General features: G+C 40.7%; 1 protein-coding gene across 1 annotated transcript in view; it reads left to right on the top strand.

Annotated features, from left to right (window-relative positions):
• LRMDA (leucine rich melanocyte differentiation associated) overlaps nt 1–12344 on the top strand; it is a 1122954-nt gene that overhangs the window by 821179 nt on the left and 289431 nt on the right. The gene's annotated exons all lie outside the window — the stretch shown is intronic.

Genomic DNA, 12344 nt, shown 5'->3' with positions numbered 1-12344 from the left:
CCTCCCAAAGTGCTGGTTAAAGGCGTGAGCCACTGCACCCAGCCGGCTTGTGTTTCAATGTTTGAACTAATCACCTGGGTCAGACCCACACCTCCTACCAGGAACTGGGCTCTGGTCCATCAGAATCATATGAAAAGAAAGGTGGAAAGCACTGGTTCTTAAAAAAAAAAAAAAAATGACACCCTGGTTGTTATGAAATGAAGAGTGAATTAACACTGGACATGCAAAAATAAGAGCCTTTGACTACACTCTTGTGCTTAGGTCATAGTATCAAGGAGATAATTAGCTTTAGGCATTTCTACTTAGGTTTATTGTTATTTATACTCACTTCTCGTAAGCCTTGAAAAGCAACACACATACCTTCAATAATGAGTCTGCAAGTTGAACCTTAAATATTTGCTTTACATATTTTTTGAAAGTCATATGTGCAAAAACATTTTTATACACACACTTATAAAGATAGATAACATTAATCCCAGCACTTTGGGAGGCCGAGGCGGGCGGATCACAAGGTCAGGAAATCGAGACCACGGTGAAACCCCGTCTCTACTAAAAATTACAAAAAATTAGCCGGGCGCGGTTGTGGGCGCCTGTAGTCCCAGCTACTCGGGAGGCTGAGGCAGGAGAATGGCGTGAACCCGGGAGGCGGAGCTTGCAGTGAGCCGAGATCGCGCCACTGCACTCCAGCCTGGGCTGGGCGACAGAGCGAGACTCCGTCTCAAAAAAAAAAAAAAAAAAGATAGATAACATTTCTGCAGGATGAACCCATAATGTAAACTCGTTGATGAGCCACATGTGCACAACAGGTGGATTATGACTAAAAAACAAATTTAGAATGACATTTGAGCCATCTTGATAGGTTTATGGAGTTGTTGGAGAAATATTAGTGGGGAACAAAATTGTTGGCAATAAAATTAGAAAACAAGCCTCATGCAATCTCAGCTACTTGAGAGGCTGAGGTGGGAGGATCATTGAGGTTAGGAATTCAAGGCCACCCTGGGCAACATAGCAAGACCCTGTCTCTAAAAAAATAAAAAATAAATTAGTCAGATATGGTGGTATTCACTGGTAGTCCCAACTATCCAGGAGGCAGAGGTGGGAGGATCACTTGAGCCTAGGAGTTCAAGGTATGTGCATGCCACTGTACTCCAGCCTGGACAACAACATGAGACTCCATTTCTTAAAGAAAAGCAAAAGCCTTCAAATGCTTATAATCTAGAATCAGGAATCACCTGGGTTCTCAGTGACTGAAATCTTTACCACCAGTGTTCACTCATGCTAGCCTCATGCTCCCAACCTGCTCCACTCATGCATCTGCTTCTCATCAGCATGCTTTATTTTCTGAATGATTCTCAGTGAAAAGAACAAAGTGGGGTGATGGAAAGTACAGTCACTTGGCATTCAGGTTTAGGTTCTGGCTCTGGCACTGTGTGACGTTTACAAGTCTTTTCCCATTTCTGGGTCTTAGCCTCATCTTCTGTCAAGTGAAAGATTAAGGTAACTGATCTCAAATAACTCTCTGGCATATATGTGTTCGGCGCCTGCATCTTCTCTGATTGGTCTTGGGTTATTCAACATCTTTCCTCTGCAACTTACTTGGCCCTAGGCTTGGAGAACGGGCACTAACTTCTTCCGTACAGATTCTTTCTCAAGCTTCCAAATCCATGGCCTTTAGTTCTGAGGTTCTGCTGGTCCCTGTTTTTTTCCCCAAAGTGAACCCTCTTGACAAATTCATGCTTTCCAGCAAGTTTACCAGGGGAAGTCATGCTGGCCGGGGTGACTTGTGACACTCTGTTTCCACAGCTGGCTCTGGCCTGTGCCTGATTGCTGCTGTGCCTGATTGTTGCCAGCCATTTGCCCTTTCTTAAGCCCTTGCTAACCATTTTCTTTACAGAATATACATGTTGTATGCCCTAATATAATTTTTCTCATAAGGAAATAGAATCATTTTCATAGAACTTTGCAATGTTGTTAACATTAGCATTTTGGGGAAAGTCTTTTTTGTAGTTGTTTATAATCTCATTTTCAAATTGAAAAAAAAATTCAAATGCTATCTTCAGAAGGATACGTTCCAAACATTAAATGACTGATCTTTACTTTGGAAGATACCTCTTGGGTCACCTTTTCATCTCTAGAAAGTTGATTACAAGGCAAACTTGTTTCTGATGAAGTGTTTCAATGTGCTTTATTATAATCTGGGACCACAAAAGGAATTTCCAACAAAATTTTTTTTTTAAAGATCATCAATTTATCTCATTCTCTCTCTTTCTTATGCTTTTGCAAAAAATGTTTGTCAGTTTACAGCAATATGAAATTCAAAGGAAAATCAAAATAGAAAAAAATGGAGTTGATGTGCTATTTTAATTTGGTGATGATTCTACTGAGGCATTGTTTCCAAGCTTGCATGATGGTTGCTTTATCTTTTTTGCCTTTTAGACTCAATAAGATATTCTTCCATAGCACATTGCTCAAGCTTCTACATAACTCATCTCACATATTTACAGTGTTTTGTCCCATTGGACTATAAGCCCAGGCAGGGATGGGAGCTTGTTCATTCTTGGATCCCTACCATCTTGCGTAGTGCTTGCTATGTAGAAAGCACGAATAGGCTCAGGTGGAAGAATGCTATGTAGGAGCAAGAATAATATGTAGGGGTAAAATGTTGAACATGCATAAATATTGAAGCAAAGAAATAAATTGATTTTGGTGATAGGTGACCCTGAGAGGGATAAAAGTGTAACTCAGAGGCCCTTCTATGTTATAGTGGCAAAACCTCTGTCAACTCTGATGTCTTCTGCTACAGGTTAAAAAAGAATGGAAAGCTCTATTCAACCATGTAAAACTCTGCCTTCATAATAATGATGGATTTGCTGTCATCATAACTCATTCGTAGGTAATCTTGCAAGAGCTAAAACTTGGAACTACTGCCATTTGGAAGGGTTCCGTTGACTCTAAGGGAAACCTGAGAATCTGAGTTCATTTACTTTTATTCCTCCTTTTAGCAGTAATATGTTCATTTACCTTTAATGTTGAAAGGAAGCAGGTTGAGGCCAGGCATGATGGCTCATACCTGTAATCCCAACACTTTGGGAGGCCAAGACCAGCAGATCACTTGAGGCCAGGAGTTCAAGACCAGCCTGGCCAACATAGCAAAACCCTGTCTGTACTAAAAATGCAAAAAATTAGCCAGGCGTGGTGATACATGCCTGTAGTCCCACTTACTTGGGAGGCTGAAGCATGAGAATTGCTTGAACCCAGAAGGCAGAGGTTGCAGTGAGCTGAGATTGTACCACTATACTCCAACCTGGGTGACAGAGGAAGACTCTGTCTAAAAAAACAAAAAACAAACAAACAAAAAGAGGAAGCAGATTGAAATAATGTGTTTTCCATTTGCAAGTGGCATGGTCATTTTAGTTGAAGGCATGTCCACTACAAGTATTTCAGTCAGCTCAACTGCTTCTCATGCTGTTTGCCCAATTTAGCACTTCAGATTTTGCTCTCTTAAATTCCAACTTTATCCCATAGGAGAGAAGCAGATTTCTATGTCTCCTCTCTCATCTGTTTTAATTCTTTGGGAGAGGAGTCCTGAGTACTAAACAGAAAGGTACGCATGGAGAAATGTAAAACATATTTTCAGGCACCTTTGTGAAAGGAAAATTTAATAGGACATTATAGTACTATGGGAAATGAAGAGAGGTAAGAATCATGCCCCATGCTTAACCTTTTGGACTCATCTTTGCCAATTTCTATGTGCAGTTCAGTAAATTAAATAAGCTTTCCTTAGCCTGAAACTGTCTGTGATAATGCAACCTTTCACTGAGGTATCACAGACAGACATGCAGTGTTCAAGACAGGGGCCTGACACCTTTCAAAAGTGAAGGAACCTGTGGCAATTTTAAACATTCCAACCATATTAATTCCAGTGACAGTTATCCTCTAAGTCATTTGAAATGGATTCTCCCTCTTCAACTTTCGAAACTTATATTTGATCCCATGACCTCTGGGGCCTGCACAGGGGCACTCTGTGTGACTGACTGTGTGAACAGCAGGAGGCAGAAGCAGGAAATTGTTGATCCAATCCAATTTATGTCTTTCCTCATCTTTTAGCTGTTCTCTGTACCTTATTCATGTTTCTAAGGAGAAACCTTACATTTCCAAAGGAAAGGTTGAATAATGGTTTGGAGTTCTTTCTTTGAGGGCAATGTTTTTATTATTGCTCTTCCACCCAGGCTGAAAGTTGAGTGTCATCTGTCAAGCATCAGCAGCTATAGGCGCTTCACAATCAATATAGGGCTCAGTGGTTCTCATCAAGCACTACTGAGCCCTGGTTATTAGAGTTGCTTCTTTTCATGTGCTCACACTCAGTGCAGCCAAATTCTGCCTTCTCTGTTCTGGGAGCACACAGGGACCTGTGCCCTTCTCCAATAGTAGGACCATTCTCAGGAAGTGCTCCTCACTTTCCACATGGTCAGGAAGTTTTGGATGTCTATAACAAGCACAGGGGAGGCTTGGTATGGAGCCCAGTGTTTATACTTAAGAGAGTGCTGGGGGAATGGTCACAGAAGACCCATCAGGTCCTTATGGGCTGAGTCCCGAGGTGACTGTACATTGGTTATTGTTGGGGAAGAGTCGGATCTTCAGCTTTCCATGTGTGTTGGTTTGATGTTATTACTAGTCATTCACGTGTTAAAAATGACCTTATTAGTTCATGTCTAAGAAACTAATTTACAAACCAAAAGACTAACATGTTATTTCCATTTGCGTGAGGGATGATGTTCAGGAAACCACCAAACTGTTTACATTTGCATTCTAGGTACCTTCTGTCTTGGTATTAGGCTAACTGGCAAAGTAAATTAATCATCTGCAAGATTTCTAAGTGAGAATGGATGATGGCATAGCTGTTAAGGTTACAAGTCAAATAGCCTGCGTTTGGAATCCTGGCCATCACCCTTAATCTCTACATGATCTCAGACCAGTTACTTACCCTTTTTAAGCCTTGATTAACTGATCTAGAAAATGAGATACTAAGAGCACTTACCTCATAGAGTTGTTGGGAGGATTAACCAGGATAATAAAAAAATGTGTATGAAAATGCTTGGCATATAATAAGTACACAATAAATATTCACACTAGTATTAGTAGTATAATAATCATCATCTTTTTGTAATAAAGGTAATTGGATATGTTCCTAGGCCATTTCATCCTATAATGTTAGAATCTGGAGGTTTACACCTGCTTCTCCATAGAATACTCCTTTGCAAAGACAGGATTACCTGTTAGCTGCTAGAGGAAGACTGATAATTTCTTATTTGCCAACTCTTCTTTCTCTAGATCCTGTGTTGCTTTTTTGTGTTTATGAATACGTATTTAACTACTATTTATAGAACATTTGCTATATGCAGTAATATTGTACTCTTCATCATATTATCTATTTTAGTTCTCACAATACCTGTTTGAGGAAAGAGTCATTATCTCAATTTTTTGAATAGGAAACTAAGTACAGGGAAGTAAGAAAAGTGAGGAGGTAGAACAGCTGGGGCTTCAGCTTAGGTCTGTCTACTAAATTCCATGTCCATGACACTAGGTTATCTTGCCTCTTTATTTATAACTCAGTATATTAGACCTTGGGTTAAGTAGATTATTACTATTTTATATTTATTACAAAGTGGCATTTTTGATGAGTTTTGAGAAATGCCCTAGTAGATTTACATAAATTGAGTGGATAACAATTTGAAACTTAATTTCAAAAATTCACAGGTTAGAAGTTAAAAACTAGACTTCTAACAGGAGATGAGTTTGTTTTGATTCCAGAGAACATTCAATCTCTGGGTGATGATCCAATTAATACAGGCTGGAGTTTCCCAGATAGCTCTTATGGGAAAACGATACAGGAGGGACACATTATCAAGAGTGCTGATAAATTCAAATTGTAACTAACCTCCCTTAGATAGACCCAAGATAGTCATGCCTCCTTCTATAGGGACTCTTTGGGGCATGATAGACCAGATGCCATGATAAAGAATGGCATTCCCATAGTTGAGATGAATTTCCACAGGTCACCATATGCAACTTCCTTTCTTGGCAAGAATATCCTTAACTTTATGCACATATTTTTTTAAACAGCTATTTTGAGGTATAATTCATGTACTATATCACTTACCCATTTAAATTATATAATTCAATGATTTTTGACATATTACACTATAACTTTTAAAATTGTGGTAAAAATATATGTAAAAAACTTACCATTTAAACTTGTAAGCATACAATTCAGTGGCATTAATGATATTCAAAGTATTGTACGACCATCACAACTATTTATTTACAAACCCTTTTTTATCACTCCAATAGAAACTCTATAATTATTAAGCAATAACCCCCTCTTTCTCCACTTTCCAGCCCTGGTAACCTCTATTCTATTTCTGCCTCTATGAATTTGCCTATCTGCTTCATGTAAGTGGAATCATGCAATATCTGTCCTTTTATGTCTAGCTTATAGACATAAACCTTGAAAACAAAGTTTATCCATGTGGAAGCATGTTTCAGAAATACATCCTTTTTGATGGCCAAATAATATTCCATTGTAAACATAATATTCTGGAATGAAGATGTGGATTCCATCTATAGCTGTCAATCTTGTGAGTAAAATCACCATTTTTGTGTGAAATGTCTCATTTGACACAACCGACTTGGAAAACATGTTGAGGATATTTCTAGAATGGTACCCAGTCTATTGACCCCTGTATTATTATTTACTCGGTGTTTTTCTTGCAATCAGTTCACTTTTAAAATGTCTTAAATACTTATCTTATTTTGTTCTAATTAATGTTCATGAAGTCCCTAGGTTACATAATACTGCATATTGCTATTAAAATGATTTACATATATTTGTTCTGTATACCTCCTAAAATGTATCTTCTACCTCAGCCACATATAGGCTGTCAATCACTTCTCTAATTCCTAAACTTGAGGGGTGGGCTTTGTGTCAGTATATGCTAGAGTGCCAAATTCCCTATGGAACAGAAATGAAGAGGAGAGGAATTGTAACAAATATAACCTGGTGTGAAGGCCAAAGTTAATGCTAACCCAACCCCTAACCCTGGGAGTCAATTAGTAGGTTCAGGTCTGGGCCAAATCTGCTTCTAATCAGCTGTGTGATCTTGACACATAGTCCTCTGTGCCTTAGTTTCCTCTCTGTCTTAAGCAGGTTGAGGTAGATCATCTCCTCCTGTTTCTCATTCCTGGATGTCCTGCTTCTCTCCCACATTCAGGAATGACAGGGCTAGTGCGTGTTTCTGCACTTGCCCTCCATGGGGCTGTACTGGAGCGATTTCCATTTCTTTGGCTTTATGGTATTTACATCTCTCTCCTTCCACTTCCCTCACCCCTAATATATTAGATCAGACTCGATCTGATGTAACTCTTAATGATTTCCTTTTTAAGGAGAACATTAGAAGAGCTTGCATCAAGGACATCACTTACCTTCATTTAGAACTATGGGCATCTGCGCTGTGTCCATTTCTTGCAGCGATAAAATGGTAGTAAATCAGAAAAAAATGCCATGCCCTTCAGAACCTTGAGAATGAGCTCTGGAGCATTCTGCTTACAGGGATGTAGGCTTGTCAGTGAGTAAATCAGCTCTGTCCTTACGCCCCCATTGCATCAGGGAAATCTCTGACTAGGTGGGATGGGTTTGACATGTCAGTCAATCTCTCTCTACCCCCATTTGAGGTTGAGAGTGTATCTCTCCCTTGTTTTCTCCCAGCATGTTTAGTGAGCTTATTGACCCCCTAGGTTTTATTGCCAGCCACAGCTTAGTCCTTGTCAGAGAGATTATTATATGAACCCTGGGTGACTTCTGACTGCAGAAGGGCACTGGATTTACATTTTTGCATTCCAGAGTCAGGAATATAAATGACTAATGGAACACTGGGCCACCGAATATTTATATATCTATTTTGAAATTTACATTTCTCCCTTTCTTATGATGGGGTTTGCTGCTCCCAGGGTTGTAGTTGATGGGCCAGTAGCATCCGTGGTGACATAAAGCAATCATCCGGGGAGAGTGCTTCCCAGCCCCGGTGGCGCACAGTGATGTGCTGCAGGCTATTATGCCAGCAATTCAGCAGTAATCGAACCCCCCATCTCCCTGGCCCTATCCCTGCTTCCCTTTTATGATGTCCAAGAAATTTTACATGCTCCAATTTGCCTCATCCACCACCCTAATACTGTTTGAATTAAGAATCTCTTCCATAGCTTTCAACAATGGAAGCTTTGCTTTCTCCAAAATTATTTATAAAGACCACTCGTGACCGTGCCAGAAAGGAGGCTGGACTGTGCACATTTGCTGGTCCATATAGAAGATGGGGTTGCCCAGTTATTGAACTTGCCGACTACATGATATATTGAGATGGAAGAGGATGTCTATAGATACACACTAAGTTGTTTTGAATGAAAAAACTGCGTTAAATTAGGAATTTTTTAAAAAGTAGAGCATCCATTTGAAAGTTCTCTGGTCCCTGATACTTTTCATGATATATAGTAAATTTAATCATAGCAGTAACAACAATAATAGCAACACTACTTAAGCATTTACTACTGGCTGAGTTATTCTAAGCCCTTTGATGCATTTTAAAATTCCAACAGTCCCATGAGATTAAGCCTTTTCATAAACCTGCTTATAAAGGTGGAAATTGGTTCAGAGAGGTTAAGTTCCTCAAGATTACATGGCTAGTAAGCAACAGGGCTAGGACTAGATGTTGTGTTGTCTGATACCTGTTTTTTTTTTATTTTTTTTTTGAGACAGAGTCTCACTCTGTTGCCCAGGCTGGAGTGCAGTGGCGGGATCTCGTCTCACTGCAAGCTCCACCTCCTGGGTTCACGCCATTCTCCTGCCTCAGCCTCCTGAGTAGCTGGGACTACAGGTGCCTGCCACCACGCCTGGCTAATTTTTTTGTATTTTTTTAGTAGAGACGGGGTTTCACCATGTTGGCCAGGATGGTCTCGATCTCCTGACCTCGTGATCCAGCCACCTTGGCCTCCCAAAGTGCTGGGATTACAGGTGTGAGCCACCACGCCTGGCCCAATACCTGTTTTTAACATTACCTAGTAACACCATGTGGTATAGGCAGGAAGCAGAGATCTTGAGATGAATGTTAGTAAATTTCTCATTCACTCAAGCCACTCACCTTTTCTCATTCTCTCAAGCCACTCCCCTTTTTGTTCCCCGTCAGTATTTACAAAGCATCTACTCCGTGCACACCCTGTTCTGAACACTGGATATCAATACGGTAGTGAAGATGGCCCACAGTCCCTACTCTTGTGGAGTTAATATTTTAATTAGTCAGACAATAGACAAGTAAAGAAATAAACCATGCACTTTCTAACATTGACTGGTGCCTCAAAGAAAATGCATGAGAGCAACACAATGGAAAGTGTCCAGTTGGGGAGGGGAGCTATCTTCACTAGGATGCCAACAAAGGCTTCCCTGAAGACAGGGCATTTGAGCTGAGACCTAAATGATGAAGATGGCTGGGAGCTGGTGTATAGAGCATAGGGTTCGGCTAGAGGAAAGGCAACTCTAAAGACCCAAGTCAGGAATCAGTGTCTTGTGTTGGAAAGCCAGGAGGAAGACCAGAGTGGCTGAAGCATTATTAGCTGTGGAGAGTAGATTATGAAGTCAGGAGATTGGCAGACCTTAGGGCATGCAGGGCAGGGCAGGAGTGTGAATGCCATGGTGTTTTCAGTTCTTTCAATCAATATTTTACTGCCTGCAGCCCATTTTCTTTTACAGCCTGTCTTCTTTTCCTTCTGCTTTGACTCGAATCTTACCTCATAATGGGCATTTTAATCCTCTCTGTGATGCAATCCAATGCTTCTTGCTGGGCACCTTGCTTTGTTCCAGCTCAGGGCAGCATTTAAAAAGAACAGAGGAAGTCTCCAGCTGAGAGGGGCTCAGGAAGGAGTGCAGGTTGCAATCTAAGAGCTCTAATTAAATCAATGCCATGCACATCCTGTCCACAAAGCTGGGGGCAATTGAATGCTCTTTACTGACGCCATGATATACACTTAAGAGCTGTGTGACTTCACAGAAGCAATTAAATTGGCCCGTTTAATCAGCGGGAAGGCCACCATCAATAACAATTATTATTTTTATTGATTTGATAAGTGCACAGTAGAAATAATCACAGAGAATAGCTATCTCTTTCCCCCTCTCCTTTGCCTAAATGCTAAACCCTAGGCTACCCAGGCCAAATCTAAAGTGACCTCTTGAACAATTTTACTACAGATCCATATGTAATCAAGAATTCCTAGCTTGACTAGGCGACTCATGCCTCTAATCCCAGCACTTTGAGAGGCCAAGGTGGGTGAACTGCATGAACTCAGGAGTTCGAGGCCAGCCTGAGCAACATAGCAAAACCCCATTTCTACAAAAAGTACGAAAATTAGCTGGGTGTGGTGGCATGCACCTGTAATCCCAGCTACTTGGGAGGCTGAGGTGGGAGGATCCCTTGAGCCTGGGAGGTGGAGGTTGCAGTAAGCTAAGATCATGCCACTGCACTGCAGCCTGGGCAGCAGAATGAGACCATGTCTTGGAAAAAAGGAATTCCTACCTTATAAAATTTCCATGCTAAAAAAAATAATCCATGCTTTTTCATTGAAACAAAACTTTTCAACTTTCCAGTCCTTTGATTGGTAACAGAGGAATACTCCCTATGGCAAATAATTAAATCTGCATTTTCTCTTTCAGTCACATCCATCTTGTTTATTGTTTTCCTATAGCTCAAACTATGATCTCATTTGGGCCAGAAATGTAGGTTCAGTGACAGAAAACAGGCCTGGACATTGCCTAGCTGTGGATATATACGTGATTATGTGGCTGTTACAGAACCTAAAAACAAGGAAGATCTAAGTGCCATTATAAGAAGCTGCTTTTACCCCAAGACTTTTATTATCTTTCTCTGTCTCACTGATAGTTTGGCATCTTTACATATGTAGTTCCAAAAATCTGAATTACTTCCACTTGCCTTCTTGCTAATTAATTCCATATACTTGTGACCAAGGAAGAGAAGCAGACTCAAAGTATACCACAATTGGAGTCCAGTCTTAGGGAATGAAAGAGTGAACCTTGATTCAGGGAGAAAGAAGGGGCCCTGATTTATGTGTGCAGTCACCCAGTAAGAAAAGCTAAAATGTTTATGGGCTACATCCCTCTCCACTATCCCACTGTGAGAGATCCATAAAGGAATAGGGAGGGATTGTTGGTCTTCCACAGTACTTCTCCTGGAGGATAGCATATCGTTATTCCCACCTGACTTCATGAAAGGTAAAGGTCTCAGGAATCTTGAATGATAATCACAGAGATGCCCCCATCCCACCATTCACCTTGGATTTTTGGCCAGGTTGCCTTCTCTGGGGGAAGAAGGTTATAATCTATTGATATATGGACACATTGGTAAACTAAATTTAAATCCTCCTCAATGGACTTGGTGCCACGTGGGACTTGTATGGGGCATTGCTCTCACAGTTCTCATTCAAGAGCTGCTTTGTTTCTAGATAGTTCTACAGCTCTTCAATAGAACCTGAGATCCATGGTCTGTGAGGAGAAACAGTGACCCGGGTGGTATCAGATGTTTTTATATGTACCCATGAATGACTTCCCACATCACAAAGGTTTGGGAAATGTATTAAATTCAGTTTACCTTTTATGCATTAACAAGATACATTAACATGAGGGCTTTGAGCTTCTATAATAATATCTCAGCATTTTCCAAACAGACTCAGTCAAGGAACCCTTTGTCAGAGCAGGCCTATTCCCCAGAATATACATTGGAAAAGCTGGTCTGGAGGCCTATATTAGTCTGTTCTCACACTGCTATAAAGATGCTACCCGAGTCTGGGTAATTTATAAAGAAAGGAGGTTTAATTGACTCACAGTTCCACATGGCTGGGGAGGCCTCAGGAAACTTACAATCATGGTGGAAGGCAAAGGAGAAGCAAGGCACAACTTACGTGGCAGGGAGAGAGAGCAAAGGGGGAACTGCCAAAAACTTCTAAAGCCATTAACTCTCGTGAGAACTCACTATCACGAGAACAGCATGGAGGAACCTGCCACCATGATCCAATCACCACCCACCAGGTCCCTCTTTCAACATGTGGGGATTACAATTCAAGATGAGATTTAGGTGGGGACACAGAGCCAAACCATATCAAGGACTAACCACTTTTTTTTTTTTTTTTTTCCTGTAGGCTTGCATATATACCTATACATGGGGTGAGCATCCTCTCACTTAGGGCAAAATTTTTAGTGAGGAATTCTATGACAGTGCTACATAGATTGTATA

This window comes from Macaca mulatta, chromosome 9, assembly GCF_049350105.2.
Source record: "Macaca mulatta isolate MMU2019108-1 chromosome 9, T2T-MMU8v2.0, whole genome shotgun sequence".
NCBI classification, from domain to species: domain Eukaryota; kingdom Metazoa; phylum Chordata; class Mammalia; order Primates; family Cercopithecidae; genus Macaca; species Macaca mulatta.
Note: the sequence above shows the minus strand (reverse complement) of the source record. Positions and strands in the feature narration are given on the sequence as shown.